We start from the raw sequence: 8,903 nt of genomic DNA, 5'->3' as shown, positions 1-8,903 counted from the left end.
GGGGATAGTTGTAAAGGTCTAATTTTTGTATATGTGGATACTCATCTTCGTTAGAAGAAAGGACGTTCTTCCACAGGTGAGTACTGTACCATCTAAATCTTTCTGGAGTTTCCAACGGTGGTTATTAGTTATTTCCTTTCTGCAGATGGATATTGAGTGTTCTTCTGTTGTCCGGTACTGACACGTCCATGAATGGTGTCGATGTTGGATACTTCTTATATTACAGTTTGTTAGAGAACAATATTTGTTTTTCAATGAATGAACAAAACACGAATTTAACAGAACACAAATGAGTTTTGTAGATTGATAATCAATATTTCTGTGCACGTGATCAATGGTCATACCTCTGCAGGTGAGTGTCAGTTTTAGGACACATATGCACTGACTATCCTTCTGCAATTAGGTATTCCAGTGCAGTACACTGACGTACTTTGGTGGTTTTGTTCTGGCTAACGTCAGCTGAGGGGGCGTAACCATATCCAAAGGTGTAAGCAGTAGACAGGTATTAGAAAATCATCATCTTGTCCCCTGTGAAGAGCATCCAAGGATATATATTTCCAACCCGTAGCTCGCGAGCACAACCGTGCTCTGTATTGATTAGCTGAACTATAACTATATATCAGAGTTGTGCAAATCTTGCTTGTGAAACTTTAGAGTTCATGTGACCTAGAAAATAGATCATATTGATTAGAATGCATCATGGTATATAAAATTATAGTGGTGCTTTCTTAATTGTCAGGAAAAGTATCGAGGCAATTGTCAGCCATAAAAACGGTCGGGAGTCCTTCTCCGAGATTCTGATCATTGTTTGCTTATACGGGGTGTCCCTAAAATCTCGACATAGACGCAACATCACTACCTATAACTAACTTGGTCATGTGGAATGGCCTCCTTCGTTCATGAGACCGTAGCCACCTCGATTTCTTTTTCTGGGGTATGCTAAAGGAAAAATAAAAGATACGAGACACACGAAGGAGCGCCTATGTGTCTAGACTTTAGGAACACCCTGTATATCAACCGATGATGAACTCGTTTTCTTTTTTTCCCAGCGTCCCGAGGCACAAGATTCAAACCTCGTCCCGTTGAGGAAGTTGAAGATTTCTCTCTGAAGGCGCTAGACTCTTCTCAGAACCGAAAGAAACCACATCAGTCAACTTGTGTTTCGTTGTCTCATTCTATCATATAATTCCCTCTGAACCCTTAGATTATTACTTTATGTTTGTGTGTGTGTGCGTGTATATGTGTGTGTGTGTGTGTTTACCTAATTGTAATTACCTTATCGCATTTACCTAATTGTAGTATACAGTACAGGAAAGGATCAAGGCTCGTGAGTCCTTCTCTTACTCTCCATAATATTATAGCTAGCTTCCTAGTGTGTGTGTGTGTGTGTGTGTGTGTCTGTGTGTGTGTTATTTTTGTGTGTGTGTGTGTGTGTGTGTGTGTGTGTGTGTGTGTGTGAGTGTGTGTGTGTTTGTGTACAAAATAGTGTGCATCATTAGATCACTTGTGTCTTATGCTTGTATCATAGCATAAGGTTGTTCAGTATGTACCTCAGGCGGGTTCAGTCCCCTTTTACATTTGCCGACCGTCTTATTCTTCTAAGAACGTGTATCTCGCGAGTTCTGTCTCTTATGTACAACAGTCATGGCATTCAAACTATTCCAGGTTCTTTGTTCACTTCGGGAATTGTGTGAGCCAAGACAGAAAACACTGTAGCATACTTTTCTAAAAGACCTGTGTATAAATAGTATGTAATTGTCTTAACTTGTATAAAAAATGAAAACTTTCATATTTCAAGTTTTTAATATATCTATATATTTTTTGGCTAAGACTGGCATACTACACGAAAATAAAACATAAATTTTGAGCCCATGTAGAGTAGAGGCCCCGGTATCAATTTTCTAATTGGGCCTCGCAATTGCTAGCCCCGGCCCTGGTTCCTCGTTCTCTTCGTAGACGACTTCGATTTTTTTTTCAATCGCTTCAGGGGTCTGCAGACTTGCGCCTCTCAGCATCTAGTCCTTGCCTATCTCCTCTCCCCTTCCTACCAACCTAAACCTCAATTTTTTATTTATGCCTAGAAATTCTTCTGTTTCTTCTTCTTCTTCTTTTTCTTTTTCTTCTTCTTCTTCTTCTTCTTCTTCTTCTTCTTCTTCTTCTTCTTCTTCTTCTTCTTCTTCTTCTTCTTTTTCTTCTTCTTCTTCTTCTTCTTCTTCTTCTTCTTCTTCTTCTTCTTCTTCTTCTTCATCTTTTCTTCTTCTTCTTCTTCTTCTTCTTCTTCTTCTTCTTCTTCTTCTTCTTCTTCTTCTTCTTCTTCTTCTTCTTCTTCGTCCTCTTCTTTTTCTTCTTCTTCTTCTTCTTCTTCTTCTTCTTCTTCTTCTTCTTCTTCTTCTTCTTCTTCCTCCTCCTCTTCTTCTTCGTCTTCTTCTTCTTTTCTTCCTCTTCTTTATCTTCTCCTTCTTCTACTACTCATTTTCTTCATCTTCTTCATACAAGGATTACAAAGGATTACAAAGGCGGTACTTAGAGTGAAATGCTTAAATGAGAAAGAAAAGAAGAATGAGTATAAGAAGAAGCTGAGAGAGGAGTGGAAGGGAGTGATGGATAGAGTAGAACTAGGAGTGGAGGTGAAATGGGGATGGTTCAAGGAGGGAGTCATAAGGTGTGCAAAGATGGTGTATGGAACAAGGAGGGCGGGAGGAAAAAGAAGGAAGGGTTGTGAGTGGTGGGATGAGGAAGCAAAGGAGGGTGTAGAAGAAAAGAAACAGGCATTCATAGATTGGCTACAAATTAGGACGAGGGAATCCTATGAGAGGTACAAAGTAAAGAGAAGGGAAGTTAAGCATAAGATAAAGAAAGCAAAGAGGAGAGCAGATGTGAAATGGGATAAGAGTATGACAGAAAAATGTGAAAGTAATAGAAAAATATTTTGGAAAGAAATTGAAAGAGGAAGAGGAGGCGAATCAAGTAGAGAAGAAAAGGTAAAAGGTGCAGATGGAGAGATGATAATGGAAGAGAAGGCAGTGAGAGGAAGGTGGGCAGAATATTTTAGGGAGTTGCTAAATGTGAAGGAGGGTAGGGAGGGAAAAGTAATTGCAGTGGGAAGCGCTAAGAAAATGAGAGTGATGAGTGAGGGAAATGGAAGAGAAATAGGGTAAGATGAAGTGAAAGCAGCTGTTAAGATGATGAGAGCAGGTAAGGCACCTGGGTTGGATGGATGCCATGTAGAATCCCTGAAGAAAGGAGGTACAGTTATGGTGGACTAGCTGGTGAGGTTATTTAATGTTTGTTTAAGAGAGGGTAGAGTGTCGGAGGACTGGAGTGCCTGTATAGTTCCGCTTTACAAGGGAAAGTGGGACAAGTGTGAGTGTAGTAGTTTCAGGGGGGTCAACTTGTTGAGTGTAGTTGGGAAGGCTTATGGGAGAATCTTAATTGAGAGGATTAGGAGAGGAACAGAGGGAATAATTGGTGAGGAACAGTGTGGTTTTAGGACAGGTAGGGGTCTTGTATATCAGATTTTTGTGGTAAGACAGATATATGAGAAAGCTATAGGAAAAGGCAAGGATGTTTTTTTGGCTTTTATGGATTTGGAAAAGGCTTACGACAGGATAGACAGGAAGGCACTGTGGGAGGCACTGCAGATATATGGGATAGGAGGAGAGCTGTTAAGAGCAGTCAAGAGTGTTAACGAGAGTAGTAGAGCTTGTGTTCGGATTAGAAATGGAGAGAGTGAATGGTTTGAGATAACGGTGGGACTTCGTCAGGGATGTGTTATGTCACCCTGGCTGTTCAATCTATACATGGATGTAGTGGTGCGAGAGGTGAATGCAAGGGTAGTGGGTCAGGGGTGGAAGATGATTAAAGAAAATGGAGAGAAGTGGGAAATGAGCCAATTGTTGTTTGCTGAAGACACTGCGCTTGTAGCAGGATCAGAGGAGGAATTGAAGAAGTTAGTGACAGTGTTTGATAAGGTGTGTGAAAGAAGAAAGCTGAAGATAAGGTGATGAGATGTACAAGGGGAGAGAGTGACAGCAGGCTGGAAATGAGTATTAAGGATGAGAGACTGGAGGAAGTGGATAGTTTTAGATACTTGGGTGCGAATGTGGCAGGAAAGGGAGGAGTGTGGGTGGAGGTAGAATGTAGATTGAGAGAAGCGAGTAAATGCCTTGGTGGATTAAAAAGTGTAATGAGAATTAGACATCTGGGAATGGATGCTAAGAGGAGGTTATATGAAGGAGTGACTGTGCCAACAGCACTGTACGGGGCAGAAACTAGGAACATAATAGAGGAAGAGAGAAGGAGTTTGAATGTGTTTGAGATGAAATGTCTGAGAAATATGATAGAGGTTACTAGGCTAGATAGAGTGAGAAATGAGGAGGTGAGGAGGAGAACAGGGGTGGAAAGGGAGCTGGGATATAGGGTTAATGAAAGAGTATTAGGATGGTTTGGACAGATGGAAGGAATGAGAGAGGAAAGATTAGTAAAAGGGGTGTGGAAGACAGAGGTGGAAGAAGTGAATATGAGGGGCGTCCTAGGATGAGATGGATGGATGGGGTAAAAGCGGCATTACAAAAGAGAGGAATGTCTGAGAAGGAAGGACGGGAGAGGACAGAAGATAGGGGTGAATGGCGAAGGGCTGTGTATGGATGATGCTGTGATGCATGAAGGGGGAGTGGGTGGGGGGTGAGGAAGTATGTATGAGAAAAATTTGACGCAGCCCGAAGGGATTTCTCCCCATCTTCTTTTCTGCATGAGGGGACGGAGAGGGGGGTCGCCGAATTTATGAAGTGGCCTTGCTGTGGATGTGCTGTGTCTTGCTACACTGTCTCTGACCCAGGGCAGTGGACAGGATGCAGGGATGACCCGTCATCCAGGAGGTGCCAAGATAAGAGGGAGGGAGGAGGGCGGAGGGGAGTGGAATATGTGGGGAATGGAATGGGTGGGAGTGGTTTCTATGCCTTTTTCTTTTTGGCTACCCCCCGTGTATGGGGGAAAGAGCCTTTGGTATATGTATGTATGTACAAAGGCGGAGCATGCCGACAGGAGACCTTTTGGTCCATAACTAGGTCGGATGCGAAAAAATATATAAATGATAAAAAAAAATAGATAAAATAAAATAAGAATTATAATAATATAAATAATAATAAATAAAATAGATAATACATAGGTATAGTTAAATGATAAACAAACAGGTAAATAGTAAATAATGATAAACTGACAAATAAATAATAATGAATGGAAATCAAGCAAATAATAAAGAAACAGACAAATAATAACAAACAAATAATCAAATAAAGTACAACGGCGAGCCACAAAACTGATTCCAAATATCAAAAATAAATCATACGAAAATCGACTAAAACATATGAATATGTTTTCCCTAAAAAAGCGTAGACTCAGAGGTGACTTGATACAGGTCTTTAAAATTCTAAAGGGAATTGACAACATCAAAAGTGACAAAATTTTCACATTGAATGAGAATCAGACAAGAAACAATGGTCTCAAACTGTCCGGAAATAGATTCAATTTGGAAGTAGGTAGAAACAACTTTGCCAACCGTGTAGTTAATGAATGGAATAAACTTCCTGCACAGGTAGTGCAATGTAGTTCAGTTCGAAGCTTTAAGAATCATTTAGATAAACACCTAAGCAAGATGCTGTAATGATTATAATTTATTTTATATTATTTGTTTTTGTTTTATTATCATTTGTCTGTCTGATTTTCATTTATTATTAGTTATATGTTATTTTATTATTATTTACTATTTACCTGTTTGTTTATTATTTAACTATACCTATGCATTTATTTATGTATTTTATTTGTTATTTACATTATTATAGTTTTTATTTATTAATTTATTATTATGATTTTTTTCGCATCCGACCTAGATATGGACCAAAATGTCTCCTGTCGGCATGCTCCGCCTTTGTAATCCTTTGTAAATGGCAGTCATTGCAGCATCTTGCTTAAATGTTTATCTAAACGAATCTTAAAGCTTCGAACTGGAATACATAGCACTGCCTCTGCAGGAAGTTGATTCCATTCATTAACTACACGGTTGGCGAAGTTGTTTCTACCCATTTCCAAATTATTTCTTGTCGAATTCTCATTCAGTGTAAGAATTTTGTCACTTTTGATGTTGCTAAATCCATTTAGAATATTAAATGCCTGTATGAAGTCACCTGTGAGTCTACGCTTTTTTTAGGGAAAACAGATTCATATGTTTTAGTCGATTTTCGTATGATTTATTTTTGATATTTGGAATCAGTTTTGTGGCTCGCTGTTGCACTTTTTCCAGTCTGTCAATGTCTTTAATGAGATTCGGTGACCATACAGAAACAGCATATTCCAATTGTGGACGAACCTTCTTCTTCTTCTTCTTCTTCTTCTTGGTTTACATTGGCGTAGTGCAACAACAATAACTTTGGTTTTTCCCTTCGCAATAGATGAGCCTTACCGTTTTCTTTTCCATACGTTCCTGGACACTTAGCCACACCCTCTGTGTATTTATACTTCAGGGTCAAATGGAGGGGCACCTGACTATTCCCTTGTACAGCACTTTATCTCAGAATCCTTGCTAGGCAGGATCTCCCTGTAGAGGAGCAGAGAACTCCCAGTGGAGTAACAAAAGCTCTCTTTTTGTTTACCGCTTCACCAGGGGGGGGGGGGGATTTGGGTTTAGGGAAGGAAGTTGGGGGTCTGGGTGCCTGCCCAGAGTCTAGGTCCTTGGAAGCCCTTCCAGTCAGGGCTTGATACTTACCCAGGAAACGTTTAGGAGAAAAGAGGTCAAAAGGTGGAAAAGGGTCCTTAGGGGCCCCGTGATTATATCACCGTTCGGGGCCCAAGACACCTTTGCTCCCCTATCCCCCATCCCTCCATCCTTTGCCTCTCCCCTTCGAAGAAAGGAGTCAATCATGTAACGGAGGCTCCAGGTGGAGTCTAATTTTTGTTGCAGGAAACGCTTCTTCGTTGGTCCTCTTTTCCTTCACCTTTACATGAGCCTTTCCTTGTAAAACCACCCACTTCCCATTTGGTGTTCTGCTTCCAAATTCCTTCTTCACCAACCCCTTTCGCTGAGATGTTTCAGCTCTAAAAAAAAATAAAGATAAAAATAATCAGGCCTAAGAAGGTGGGCTTACACCACGAGGCGCTTACTCAGGACCATACGTACCACCTTTGTCTTGGGCGCCCGAAATACCAGCAGCAGTCGCTGGTAGTCTCTGGATTCGAACTGGGTGTGCTTTGAGTGAAGCCAGACAGAAATCAGTGCGCTACAAAGGTGATCACTATGTTGACATCATCTTGGTGAAATCAAGATAGTTCTTTCCCTTCGCCCCCCCCTTCAGGTGAATAGAATCTTTGGGCGTCAACCAGAATTACGTATGTAAAGGCGTGTAAATGTTTTGCAGTTCGAACTCTAACCGTCCCACGGGCAGCCCCAATGGGTCCTTCTCTCTTCTTTGAAATCTCAAGAGAAGTTTGGTTCGCTCTCTCTCTCTCTCACTCTCCCTGTCTGTCTCCAGTTAACCCCTTCTGTACCGGGTGCTTCCAAGACAATGTATTCCTCTCCGTGGCACCACCATTGGCTTAGCCCATGTAAAAATGCTGTCCATGTGTGTATGAATATTTTTTTTCACATGACCATTAGGAAAGCTGTGCAGTTTGGGGGCCTTTAGTGGGAGCCGGTTCTGGTTAATAATTAATCTTTCCTTCCAGTTGAAAACAGCACAGTGCCTATTCGCTCATCGGGTTTCTCGAATTTATGGACCAACTGGGTGCCAATAGATATGGCACTCTCGAGCGTGTGTCCTCGTTTATTAAACGTCATGCATGTTAATGTCAGGTATTGATAAGAGGGTTTATTGTTGTGCAATTGAGTAACGAGGCCAGTTTATGCTTTGCTGCTTATTGTAGAAGTTGTTATATCCATCTTGACAGGGGTCGTTTCCATAAGGTTCAATGTTCTTTTATTCTAACTGCCACCAAACGATTTCAATCATCTCAGTTTGGCAAATGAGGTAATGTCACTTGAAGATTGGAAGCTCTTTCTCACTGATTGATGTTCAAGCGAAAAGATTTGTCTTATGCTGAAGACATGCTATATTCTTCTTTCTGTCGTGTCCTCTTTTTTGTTTGTGTTCAGTTGTCCGTTTGCCTCGTATTTGTGCGTCGAAACTGCTGTTCGAAACAAGTTCATGGACTCGTACTACTCATCCTAACCATTGTGTTGTCATAACAGCCACGACAGAAGCAGCAGCTACACAACAGCAATAAAAGCAACAACGAAACACCAACAGGAACAGCATATATACCGCCAACAGTTGTTACAACACAAGTATACAGCCAACACTAACAGTGCTACCAACGACAGTGACGACAGAAAAAAAAAATATTAATTAAGACTAGTGGAAATGAAATGTATCCTTATGCGACACAACATTTTATTCTTCTTTTCTTGTCATTGCAGAGATGTACGAGTGAGGGCGTTCTTCCGCGCAGACTGGCTCCCCATCCGCCTGCATGCCTCCGTATAGATCATGATATCCTTTTATTAAAAGCAAACAAATTGATAGATAAGTAAGTAAATGAATAAATAGATAGGTAAATAAATAAGTGAAAAAACAAGCAGATAAACAAATAGGTAAATAAATAAATGGATAGGTAAATGAATGAATAAATAGATAAATAGTTAATCAAATAAATAAATATATAGATAAATAAAAATACCTAATTAGTTAATAAATGAATAGACAAATAAATAAACAAAGGAATAGATGAATAAGTAAATAAATAGAAATGTGGGCCATAAGCACCCCACAAAGCCTATTGTTCTATCTGCTATCAGACTACCTATTCTTCTTTTTCTTTTTTCTTCTTCTTTTTTCTTCCTTTTTCCTCACCAG

At 40.3% G+C, this 8,903-nt stretch overlaps 1 long non-coding RNA gene across 1 annotated transcript in view; it reads left to right on the top strand.

Annotated features, from left to right (window-relative positions):
- The window catches only part of LOC143025232 (uncharacterized), a 33,943-nt gene extending 25,386 nt beyond the window's left edge, over nucleotides 1–8,557 (top strand). Inside the window, exon 3 of the long non-coding RNA XR_012966375.1 lies at nucleotides 8,468–8,557. This is a non-coding gene — a long non-coding RNA (uncharacterized LOC143025232). The remainder of the gene's footprint in view (nucleotides 1–8,467) is intronic.
- The last annotated feature ends 346 nt before the right edge of the window (nucleotides 8,558–8,903 follow it).

This window comes from Oratosquilla oratoria, chromosome 5 (genome assembly GCF_046742065.1).
Source record: "Oratosquilla oratoria isolate Oo_2021 chromosome 5, ASM4674206v1, whole genome shotgun sequence".
Taxonomy (NCBI): domain Eukaryota; kingdom Metazoa; phylum Arthropoda; class Malacostraca; order Stomatopoda; family Squillidae; genus Oratosquilla; species Oratosquilla oratoria.
This window is presented reverse-complemented; position numbering and strand designations above follow the sequence as displayed.